This window comes from Alligator mississippiensis, chromosome 8 (assembly GCF_030867095.1).
Source record: "Alligator mississippiensis isolate rAllMis1 chromosome 8, rAllMis1, whole genome shotgun sequence".
In the NCBI taxonomy this organism is placed as follows: Eukaryota; Metazoa; Chordata; order Crocodylia; family Alligatoridae; genus Alligator; species Alligator mississippiensis.
The window spans coordinates 46120386-46133960 of NC_081831.1; positions in this window are offsets into that span (position 1 = coordinate 46120386).

A 13575-nucleotide genomic window follows, 5' to 3' on the forward strand; every position below is an offset into this window, starting at 1 on the left:
TAGGAAGGCAGAATGAAGAAAAAAAAGATTTCCCCAGAGTCACAGCTGAATGCTGACTGCATGGAGCCGGGAAAGTGTGCATTCACCAGTGTCACTTGCCCTCTGCTTGCTGCTTAGCCAAAAGACATTGCTAAATTGGTAGCAACTGTGACAGGGTTACACCTCTACCTTTTGACTGAACATTAAGAGGAGGGTGAGTCATGCTGAAGAGTAGACTCTGTGTGGCAGAAGGCCACCTCTGTTTCTCCTCAAAAACTCTGCTCTGTGACAATTTGTTTAGGATGGGTCCAGCAGAGGATACACACCTTACCCTCTCTCTTTAGGTAACCTGATCTGGATCCATTCCTGAGGGAGGGGGGAAACCTGCTCCCTCTGCTTACGTGACTGGCATCACATACCTGGGCTTGGGGCTTGGGCACCATGGTGGGCTAGAGACTGCCAGTCTGCCCAGCAACCAGTGATGCATTTCAAATTGGCTGGCTGACAGCCAACAGGTGCTGGCCTCCATTGGGCCAGGTAAATGAGGTCATAAGGGCTATATAAGTTAAGGACTGCCCAGGAGGAAGGGGCAGCAGCCAAGAGGAAAACTGAGAGGGAGAGGGAGGGGGAGGGGGAGAGGGAGAGGGAGGGAGGGCGGGCGGGCGGGCGGGCGGGCGGGCATCTGAAACTTTCTCTCTCAAAACTCATGATCAAGAACTGCCTGCCTCCAGAGGGAATCTCCATCTTTCTCTGGATGGTACTTGTGAGTAAGCTACCTGATAGCTAAGTAGATATATTGTTTGCAGTAATTCAGATGCATGATCAAAGGCTAGTCCAGCCACCCTGTTTGCTCTATGGGATTTCTTTGATATTGCTCTACTCTGTACCCTATTCCAACCCTACTCCTTGTAACCAATAAAGTTCTCCTTTGTACCTAAAGTGGGATACTTATTAGGAGTGGGTTTAGATTATGCCTTGGGGTTCCCTTAGTTCAACTGACTAAGGGAGACCACTACTTGTCCTTCTGACTGAGGGAAGCACCGCAAGTTCTTGAAGTGAGTTAAATACCCTTGAGGGCTACTAGGCCTGTGTTTCCCAGGGAACATCATGCCAGAATCCAGCCCATCCTTGGGTGGTGGCAGCTGTACCCCCAGGCTAGCGGGTGTGCTCCAGAAAGGGGGTTAACGAGACATGAGGCACCCCCAGGGAGGAACTCAGAGCCTGGAAGGTGGTCGGGTGCAGCAAGGTAGGTGGCTCAGTGCAGGAGCACCCCCTACTGGCCCGTCACACTCTGTACCTGCTGCATATGAACAGATGGGACTGCAGCCCATACCAGCCACTTCAGTTTCCCCATGCCTCTATTCTAGTCCAGATATTGGGTTTCCATGAAAGACACACTGGGAGGATGGAAAAGGTGTGGCATGTGGTAATGAAAAAGGAAATAGGGTTGTAGCTCCAGGAAGGCTGCCTTGGAGCTGTGGGCTCTGAAAACCCAGAGTTTCTGGGTTCTGGTGTTGAGGGAGTCTGCCAAAAAGATTTGAGAAGCAAAGTGGGTGGGCTGGTTGAAACCTTGCAAGATGGAATCTGCCTGACTGGCAGAAATGAAGTGAAATAAAAAAATTAAAATAAACCTTTTTTTACCTTGAAACAATTAGCAAATTCTAGCCAAAATGTTTGATCCATTTTTTTTCTTAAAGAGTGTGACTTGATTGATGACATAAATGATCCTCGAATATAATGTTGTCATACCTTAATTGGAATCCAAGTACTGGGATCTAGGACATGGTGGTACAGACACCACTGTGAGTTCAGTTATACAATATAATTTTGAACAAGTAATGTGAAAAGCCATATAGTCTTTCAACTGTAGAATACATATCTGTGTAGCAATGTGGGGTGTCAGACCTTCTTAATGTAATTATCCAGGATAATTTGCTGGTTCTATGTGGAATAAAGTCTGAACTCTTTGTGTGTAGGTCAGCTGAAATGGATCACACAGGCTGCCTGCTCCATTTACTATTCATTGTACAGTAGTTGCCATTAAGAAATAAACAACTATTAATATGTGCGTTAACTATGTGGGCTGATATAGTTGACTGCTCAAAGATAGTATGAAAACTAATGGCAGTATGTTAGATAATGCAACAACAATAAATGCTGGAACTTAGTGACAACTAATATATTTACTTATAGGTACTCTGTGAAAATTATATCTCAGAAAACCAAATCTTTATTCATTTAGGAAATACAGAATTAAGATAACTGCCTAGGGGGAAATATACAGTTGAATTATTGGAATACAGGTTTCAGTGACCTTCAAGATATTTCCTTTCAAAGTTTACATTTAGAGCCCCTTGTGTACAATTTGTCCCATAGACTGATTTAGCTTATAACTTGATCTGATGTCACAGCAGTTTTATCACAGCCTGGTTCCATACACATTCAGAAACTCCTGTAGCAAAAACTATATTCACTGGGTTTTTATTATTTATTGCTTGATTATGTTTGTCAGAAGTACAGAAGCTCTTCAGGCAGGAAAGAAGCCTGTTTTTTTTTTCTCTCAGAGTGCTCTCAACCTGCTGCATGCCATCTCTTCCTGACTCCATATTTTCACTGAAAAGTCTGCTATAGAAAAGCATCATTTCTGTTTCATAGATGTGAAGGCCAGAAGGGACGATTAAATCATGGACTTTCTATTACAGGCCATTAAGTCTCTCAGAAACACCATATATTAAGATGGAAATCTTTAGTTAAAACTAATACATTTCAGTCTTTTACCATAAAGTAAATTTACCTTGCAAAATGCAGTATCCAGGAAGCATGGCATTTCTAGAAAGAGTTGGGTAGTTAGGATAGCTCTTATATAGGTCATCAGGCTCCTCTGCATAGCAATATGAATATATGTATTTTATCATTGCAAAAAAAAAAATGCTTATGCAAAGTGCTGGTAACTAACAAAGCATTATTTTTAACACACAGCTAATCTTTAGAACTCTTACATGGTACCAAGAGTGGCAGGTACAGCATGTTGCAAAAACTATGAAGAATGGTAACATAAAATAGCTGCCACCTTTTATGAGACACAGTGCCCATTCTACAGATTGTCAAGCATAAAAGGAAATGCCTGGAACAGGTTAAAACAATTATTTGATCTGCATATTAGGAGACAATTTATAGGAAGAGCAAAAGAATTATATGCTTTTATTTGAAACACTGTATATACAAATAATGCTTTCTACACAGCATGGGACCAAGAAACACATGTTAAAGAAAGAATGAAAATGCCTGAGAATCACAATGCTCCTAGAAAAAAAAAAATCACTTGAGAGGTATATCTTCAGGATGAAAACGCAGGAGGAACAGTAGAGGAGTTTGTCATAGACCTGAAACTAAGAAGTCAGTGCTGTGAATCTGAAACCAAGATTCTCATAACAGATGACATCGTCCTGGGATGTAGCAATAAAAAAAAATCTGTGAATGATTACTAAGAGACAGCTCTCACTCTGTACCTGCCAGTACCATCCAGTCACTGAGGCATGCAGCTATTTTGAGATGCTGTGTCACCCTTGTGATGAGCTACGGTGATGAAGCTTGTTGCTACAGTGTCATAGCCTTGGTGTTATGGTTTATGCCTGCTGATGCTACATCACCGTAGTTCATTGACTTTCAAGGTCAGAAAGTTCTGCTACAACTAACTCTTCACCTTTTACTGTAAACTGTATTAGTCTATTTTATTCACTGTAAACTGTAAAACAATATGAATACTTCAATTTTCATACTGGATAATCAGTTCAGTACCTTAATCAAAATGTAGAGAAGGGATAGTTGTAAGACATAAGTTACCATTAAGTATAATTATTTTTAGGTCCTTTCCTTATATTTCATTGGAGAAAAAAAATAATACTTTAGACCCTAAAATGTTTACTGCACTGAATATATGAGATGTATGTGGCAGATCTCAGATGACAAGTGAGAAGGAACTATGCAGTGGCCTAATTGGAAGATAGTTAAATTCAATTATTTCATGAGGGCAATTAGTAGAACCAGCCAAGAAAACAGCTGAGCATGTAGTGACACCCAGCTGGAAAAATGTCTTCCAGAGCTAAATTTTTTTTGTAAGTTAGATACCTTGTGTAAAAATGGGTAATGGATATATGGATGGGAAGGAAGATGTGAAAACAAAGTCCATATTAATATAGGAGACCAACTTCTTTCCATATTGCCATGTGATGTATTTAGCCTTAATATTACTGTTTCCAGTCTGTATCCAGTTGAAAAGGACAACAACTAAGAGTTTGTAATAAAGACGATCATTGCGGTGGAACTAGGAAATGAGTCCTACCAATTTCTCTTATTGGCACTAACAAGGTCAGGGTGGGACAGATTTATGTGGTAGTAAATTAAGAGAGTTGAAGAATAGGTTGGCACTCAATTCCCCAAGAAGCATATAATCAGTCCCCAAAGGAAAAGGTAACTTCAGCATAAAGAATTGTAATTGCACATTGATAAAAAACAAATATTAAGTTCATAGTAATTAGCTAAACAGACTTAAACTAGACATTGACAACCACTACATACATACAGTCTGCTTAACATGGACTGAAATGTCTGATTCTGTACATTGGATACATATAAGTTGCAAAATGCATCTTTCCATTGAGCATTTCTAATATAAAAAAATAAATCCCTTTACCAACCTCATTCTATACACTTTCTCATGCTGCTTGTTTGGCTCACATAGTGGAATACAAAAATAGCATTCTATGGTCCTCAACAAGACAACTATTTCTTTCCTTTCTAAGAAAATAAGAACTTTGTCTGCTACTTAGTTCCAGTGAGTCGACTGAAAGTTAAAATTTGTTAGTTCTTTAGAAAAGCATCAGAATATAAAGAACAGAAACCAGTCATGAGACTGAAAACTGACATAATTTTTCCTAATAAAACATAGTCTGAAGAAGCATTCTTAAACCAAGATAATCATGTTAGCCCAAATATAAAGTTCCAAATGATGGCTTTCATCACTGATTACAGTTCTGCCTTATAAAATGTATTTGTTATTGGTAACTACTAGTGAGAAAATTTTGGGAAATGGTATTTGTTTCTGTCCACTTACTCACATTTCTCACCACCCCCCGCCTTTTTTCTTCTGGAAGACGAGTGAATTAATAATTTCTGCAATAATTTTCCATATAGAAAAGAGAAAGAAACAGCAATTGCAGGTGGAGAAATGTGTTTCTGCTAAGTTGAATACAGGAAAATGAACATATGCACTTGCAAGGGTAGATGAAAGTGGATATTAAGTTTTTTGCAGTGATGACTTACATATCAAGTATGGAGGTCATCTGTAATTACTTAGCTGTCAAAATAATAGATAGCACAGGAAATATGGATTGAGATTACTAACCTGTTTAGACCAAGTTCATGGAAGATTAGCAACACTCCATAGTAGACTTAAATTAGTATTTGATATGAGTTCTTGGGAGGCATACCTCAGTGATAGATGTTCATAGATAGCTCTGATAACTTTGTATTTCATGATTCTTTGTTGATCCAAGGCTAAAACAAAAATGAAGGCAACCCTGTGATTGCTCAGATGTATTACAACCTGCAAAGAACTGTTTGTGGTCTGCTCCACAATCTGGAACCTCTGTACCAGTTTTTCTGAATGTGACTATCTACAAACATGTAAATTTATCCCTGCTAAAGCAGCGGGCCAGAAACTCTCTCAGTTATTATTACTAGAATCCCAGTTAACTAGAGCTCTATGCATGGGTCAAATGCACAGTATATGACCCTTTATTTTTGTCTGTATAGAAGTGGTCTAACTTGGCTCCCTTGAAAATGGAAATACATACTTCTTGCTATGATTTTTGCACTGTCAAACAGGTTGTAACCTGTTTAAGTTTTTAAGCCATTCTTGATACTATTTTCCATCTTTGAAAAAATAATTTCTTAATGTATTACTGTGTTTTTAAAAATACATGTTTTTCATGAAAAAGATCATTTTGAAATCTTGCTTTTATCTTTTCTTTTTGTTTTGGTTTTTTCTTCTGTTCCCACTTGGACATTGCTTTTATTTCCTCAGACCATTTTCACTTTCCTTTCCATTTTTCCTCTTGTTGCTACAAGCAGAAAAAGTGGCAAAAAGGAAAAGAAACTGTCTTTGGAAGTCACTAATGTTGTTGCATTCAGTGGTAAGAATGGGAAAGACAAGACGAGGTTGGAAAACTTTTGAAAATATTCCATGAACATTTTAAATCAAAATTTTAAATTTTAAACCAAACTTGACTTTCTTTTTTAATTACTTGAAAATTGATGTACTTACAAAATGGCTTCCTGTTTCTCAACCTTCTTTAGAAGATAGGCACAATGCAACAGAAAATTAAGAATATCACTAACACTATTAAAATAGCATAAAATAGAGCTTCAAACTTTTGCTAGTTAGGAAGAACATTTCCTAGAAGGTATGGTTAATAATTTTGTGTATTCTATGCAATATCCTTCTTTTCCTCCACCCACAAAAAGTAAATTTAATAAGAATCAATATTTTGTGGGAAATTATTCCTATGACTGCTGTGGACTCCGCTAATTTTTAATTCATGCTCGTGAAAGTGAGAGAAAAGTTATGTTTTCTCTAACAAATGAGTTAATTTTTTTCCTAAAAAAAAAGGACATAGAAACTGCTCTAGTGTACTGTAACAGGGGGCAAACTCCAAGGCCCAGTTACAGTGCCGGCCTGCCCACCTGTCTTTGGGCAAACCATCCACCTTACCTTACTCATGCCTTGTTGTTAAATAATTAGGATGTTAATTAGGCAGGAGGCTGCCCTTTGTGTGTCCTGATGTCAAAGGGCAGTATACACATGACTCTAACCTCCCCTTATTATGTCATGTGCCTTGCAAATGACATCTGTGAGTTGTGCTATGCTTTGACTTAAGGCTGGGCCCAACTCAGCACATTGTTAGGCCTCTGTCATACTGCCCTGTTCTGGGCCTTACACATACAGCCCTACTCTCACTGGGGCCTCTATTACTCTGCCTACTCTCACCAGATCTCTCACACCCTTGCCCTTTTACTGAGCCTCATTCACCCCACCCTGCTTCCTTGAGTGACCACATGGGCATCAGGCTTGTCCCTTCATTCTTTGGCCAGTCCTGGTGCAGTCTTTTGGGCTTCTCCCACAACCCTTATCTGTATGGTGACTGTGCAATTAGCCAAACACTGGGCCAACTCCACCCCTGGCCCCTCATTGGGTAACACAGGCCACTGGTTCTCTAATTGGGGCCAATGACACACCCTGCCACTCATGACCCCCTCTATGGCACCTCATTCAGCCCCAGCCAACTTGCAGCCTCAGGCATTGAAACACTTACCTGGGCCTCACTGCTCCTTTTTTCTGGGGCCTCTACATGCTAACCCCATTCTTCTGGGGCTCCAGGGTCTTCCACTCCTACGGGTTCAGGTTCCACCCCCATGGGTGTGCCTGGCCCCACTATTCCTATTGGGCTCAGGTGCCTCTGGTTGGGTGTGCCTGGTCCCACTACTTTCTGGGGTCTTTCACCCCATGGGTTTAGGTGCCACTCCCACTGGTGTGCCTGGCCCCACTACTCCCCAGGGTCTTACACCCCTACGGGCTCAGGTGCCACTCTCATGGGTGTCCCTGGCCCCACTACTCATTCTGGGCCCAGGTGCCACTCTGATGGGTGTGCTTGGCTCTACTTCCCTCTGATGTTGTTAACCCACTGAATGGTGGGGGTTGAGGTTTGAAGGAGCCCCTTCTTGCCTTTCAATGGGAAGGTAATTGTCCTGGCATTTCTGAGGGACTGTCTCACCAGACGGCCCTTCACTGGCAGGGTGCAGTTTTCAGTCATACCCAGGACCAAGAGCCTCCAGCCATCCCCATTGCTTCTTCCTTTACCTCCAAGAGAGCAGCAGCACAGCTGAGTGATGTTACTACCTCAGCTGCTGGCAGCAAACTGCTGCTCCAGCCCTGAAAGCCAGGATCTTAAAATGGATCTTAAAATGGCCATCTTATCAGGGCTGGCCTGCACTTGTCTGCTGCCTGCTCTCCACCTTAAAGTGGCAGACACCAAGGGTTCTCTGCCTTCCCTCTTAAAATGGTTCTTGGGGGAGGCTTTCCCTGCTGCTCACAAAGCAGGCTCCCTCACAGCCTGCAACAGCCCTTAAGTGGTGAGCACCCCACTGGTGCTCTGCCACATATACATACAAAATTTTCTTGGGATCACACTAAACTTTAGGCCATAATTTTTTTTTTTTTTTTGTTAGGAAACCGGTTCAATGAAAACAGCCAATGGAAATCTGATTATCAAACAAAACTATAAGGACACTGATTCTAGTGTTCTGTTTTATTTTGCTTTCAAGTTCCTTGCCTTTTGGAATGTAACCTAATCTAATTAAATCACAGTTCCTCCTGAGGGATGGCAATTTCAGAGAGTGAAATAACAGCTGCCCCATACTGATGAGGAATGACAAAACATGTGTTTGAGGGGGATGTTTCTGCCTTGTCAAATGCAGCATTGAGTTGATAGCATGGAAGAATACAGGGAGCTCTTACAACTGTGTAGCTCAATTCATGCAAAGTAAGAATGTATAACTGGCAAATTGTTTTGGCTGGCTAGATTCCATGCATTTGCTATCTTAATGCTAATAAAAGAATGTAGTAAGGTGACATCTGGCTTTTATTCCCAGCTGCAGCCCTGACCTCGGGCAAATCATTGAAACCCTTTTTGCTGCAGTACTGTTTTCCCTGTAATAGGGACTGCTCTTGCCTCCCAAGTAACATGGTGCATAATTGTTTATAGGACTCTTTGTGATATCTGGATGAAAGAAACTGTGTGGGTGCAATTAATATCAGATGAGTCTAAATAGCTGTATTTGCCCTTCAACAAAGATTTTTTTTTTAGCTGGAGTCTACAATGGCATCATAATTGCTAGCTTGGTGTCCCTGGCAATAGATTATGGTTCCAAAAGGTGCTATTGCTATTACATATTAATTGCTTCACTGCAAGATCCAAATGGGAAGAATAAACAATATTCACATTGCAAGTAAAAGTAGTAACAGAAAGTTTAAAGGATTTTATTATTTGAATTCTGCATCCTAAAGTATTTTCCACTAAAAAGTAACCAGGTACATTTTCTTGTAAAATCTTTACAAGAAAAGAGGCTTGAATGAAGTTCCTATATTTTAATATGTATTTAATTTATGAAGTAAAGTATATATTACATATAACTTAGCTGTTTACCAGAGAATTAGAAGTATAGGGTATGTCAAGTGAAGGTATCAGCCAACTTCAGTTTACTGGAATATGTTTTTGGAATGGGTAGAGATGTTGGGGAGAATAAGAAAGTTTAGCAGTCAGTGGATTATTATTTTGTTTTTTATGAAAACTGTTTGTATAGAAAATATTTACAGGTATTTAGGAAATTGGAAATAAAACTGCAAAATAAAAGACTTCTAAATCATGGTTCTTCAGCTGCCAATAAACAGGGATTTCACCTCCTCAGATAAGCTTAGTGCCATATATAGGCCTCATCTTGAAAGTCTGTCTTAATTTTTCTTTCACCTAAAAATGCAAAAACAGTAATAGACATAAGTAGCATGCTGGCAAAGATTAAGAGCACAGAAGGATGTAGTGGATGAGCTTTGCTCTCAGCAGTAGGCAACAAAGTAATCAATAGGAATTACCCATATGGGATTTAAAAGACATTGTGATAATTAAGTTTGCTGTTACGTCTCAGCTCTGTGTTCTTGGGCAACCCTGGCACAGGATGCAGTCTGTCTGACTCACAAGGACTCACCCCCCCCTCCCTCCCCTCCTCTACCTAAACGAAACTGATTAAGATGCAGTGAGAGACGCACCTAAAACTCTCCAGATAAGGGTGATAAGAGTGAAACAACTGCCCTAGGTTTCATTTACATCCGAGATGGAACCAGATGACCATTCATTTACATGAGAGATGGAAAACAGAAAGCCTGAAGCAGAGACTGCAGTGAATTCTGGGACCAGAGAAGCAGGAGAGCACTGCATGATGGGGAATCTGTGCTTCCAATGTTAATCAACCCATGTTCACACACACCCAGCTCAGCATTTATCAGACCAGTTCTAATCTGGATTTACTAAGGACTTCCCCCCCCCAGACACACACACACACAGCTCTGAGTTTAATAGGCATCTCGGGCCGTACATTCCCCGGTCCCACTATGGGAGGCCTATTTAAACTTGATTAACTAAAACTCGGTTGCCGGGTTAGGGAATGCTGAGGCAAGAGACCGAGTCAGAGGGGGTATGGGCAACATTTGAACAATGGTTAAGGGTTCATCACAGCATCCAGCCTGCTGGAGCCCTAATCACAGGTGTTGTCATATCTTTCCCGAGACGACTGGTGGGAGTCCTCTCCACAAAAGGTTATGAGCACCCCAATAATTGCTTTAAGTCTGTTAAAAGACTATAGCAAGACTATAGTAAGATCTGGAAAAGTCATGCTAAGCTGAGGCTTGTGCACAACAAGTAAAAATCCAAAATCCTGATGCTGCAAGCTATCTATTGTTCCCGAAGAAACCATGAGATATCCCATCAGTATATCTGCCATCCATAGGAATCTCAAGCTGGCTCCCAAGTATTTGGGTTACTCCCTAATCTTAAGTGTTTCCTGATTATCAATCAGTTTCCTGAGATGGTCCAAACCAGATAACCCCTTGTCAATAGAAAAGACAATGATTTACACTACTGAGGGTGCTTCGAAGCAGTTGAACTGAGGGTATAAAAATCTGTAAGTGTGTGTGCTTAAAGAAGAGAAGAGAAAGAAAAAGAAGAAGAAGAAGCAGGGGGAAAGAAGGAAAAGGAAAGAAGAAGAAAACTCCTGTGCTGACACCATCCCCTGTCATTCTTGGGACGCTGGAAGAACAGATCGTCTCTCTCTTCAAGGATTGTGCTACAGACTGTGCCTGTCAGCTTTGCAGCCTGAGTACTGTGGACTAGGTGAGACCCCAGCATTCTCTCTCTTTTGTCTAGACATAAACTTCTGAACCTGAACTGTATTAGTTAAGCCTGAGCTAAGTTTCCCCAAATACTTAGTGAAACCAGGGTAGTATTGTCATTGTTTGTGTTTGTTTTTCTTTTGCATGTCTATTACTACTAGTACTATTATACATTTCATATGCTTAGCAATAAATAACTTTTATAGTCAAACTGGTAATAATTGGGCATATTTTTCCTTCTCTGCTTCTCTTTCCTCCCGTGCTCTGCAGCAACGCTTCTTTTACCTATGCTAAAGATCCCTGTGAAGCCCAAATTATTGTGGGGTCTGCTCATCAAGAGGCCAAAGATTGGGACGTGCTGAGTTTGAAACACATAAGGGGATCAGCTTGTACAGGCTGATTGACCCAGTTTGACTCGGATGTGCCCTTATGAACTGAACGCTGGCCCATGGGGGTGTCAGCTGGACACCCAGCCGGATTCAGAGGGATTCTGTTTACCTGTGTGCTTGTGTCTGACTGCATTTTATTGTTGCTCTTATGAACTGATTCTTGGCATATGAGGGTGTCAGCCTGTCCATGCTGATCAGCCCGGCCAGGTCAGGCGTGTCACGTTAATTTGTGTGTGTTTGTGTGTATGACTGATTTGGTGACTGGAGGAACCCAGTCCCATTGAGATTGAGTCCTGCAAGATAGCTCCACTGGGGGTGAGGGCTTGCAGAAGGGAGAGATACAGCTCCGTATAGTAACACAAGCAGCACACTGACAGAATCACCAAGACCCTAGAAACTATCCCTAATAAAGGAGCACACCCCAAGGTAATGGGCAAATTTGGTAACACTGCCAAAAAGACATCAAAAGCTGTGCAGACTTGATGCGAGCTACTGCTTGCTGGACTTACTGTAGACCTCACTGCCTGCTACATCTATGTTGGAAGTTTTAGCCTGATTCTGACATGCTCATCTAAAAATGTAAATATCATCTTTTGTCTACCACTGCAGCTCTTACAGAGGTGCTCCTTTAACTGTTGCTCATGTCTGATTGCTATAGCAATAAGTCTATGCCACTATTAGTTTATGAATAAGTACTTTGCTGTTAGTGTAATTCATAGGATTTAAGAGATAGGAAAAATCAATTAATCTGCAAGTATTGATTTCTGTACCTAGCAGCAGGGAAGTCTTTGCATATATCTGTGCCAATGGGCTGATCAGGCACACAAGCTGAGCTGCAAATGTTCATATCTCTTCAAAATGTCTAGAGGGAGGTACTGAACTCAGTAGTACAGGTGTGACTAGAACCCATATACCATGATTTCCCTGTAACTGGCATGCACTTCCCATTCAAATATTAGCTTTTATGTAAAGTATAAACCAAGACTTGTGTATTTACATGGAAAGTTAAAAATAATTAAAAAACTGGCATTAATGGTTAACATTCATTTTAAAAACATTTAAGGACAACCTGTGCTATCCATTTGTTTGCTGGACAGTAAGTAGATTTTTCCACTGCTTACTGATATTTACCTTGAGGTTTATTAAGGACCTATTACATATTTTCAAACTATTGAGGGAAGGGGACTCTCCCAAAATGATAGTCATGTTATTGACTTTACCCTTGAAAATAGTTTATGTTATTTCTTGGTTTTCTGAGTATTATTAAAGTGGACAAGGGACTTTCAAATTACTTTAGCCTAACACAGACTTTCTGAAAGACATCTTGCTATGTGAGAGTTTTCTGTAGCAAATATTGTCGGCCACTACTAGGGCTGCATGAGGCTTTGGATCCTGCATCGGATCCGGACCCGCTTTGGGTGATCCGGCATCCGAAGTGACACTTAAAGGATGAAGCGGGTTACAAGCAATGGTGTCCAGAGTGGGTCAGGGGCATCCGAAGCACTTCAGACCCACTTTGGATGCTCCGGAGGTGCTTTGGCCATTTTGAGGGCATTGGAAGAGGGAGGGGGACTGGGGGGAGGGATGGAGAGTGGGAGTGGGGAAGGGAGGGGGAGTGGGGGGGGAGAAGACTGAGGTCTGTAGGTAGCCAGGAAGAAGCATTTATCCCTGGTTACCTAACCAATGGCAGCGTCTGTGGGGTGGGACTAAAAAAAGTATAAAAGCCCCTGTTCCCTGCCCTTTTGTGCCTTTTGTAGCTTAATCCCTGTCAGCAGCTGTGTGAGAGAGGAATGCTGTGACTGAGACCTGCCTGCTGCTTTTTTGCATTAAAAACAGGGGTTAGGATTTAGCTTAACATAGCTTAGTTTAGCTTAGTTTTTCAATTAAATTAATAGTAGTATTAGAATTCAATTTATTTCTTTGAATTATTTTTTTGGAAACTTGTTTTGGAAACTTTGTAAAAAGAGACTTGTGTTTTCCCAGTCAGTGTTATCTATCATTGTGCAGGGAGGCACAGATTGCTTGAATGCATACATGAACATACACAGAGACACAGAATAAAGAAAAAAAATCACAGCAGAAGAATACAGACAGATATTTACAGAACAGCAAGACACAGATAATATATAGAGAGACAGGAACTCACACAAAAAATTTCACTCACATCACAACACTGGATACACAATATCTTGAGAACCAGAAAGAAGA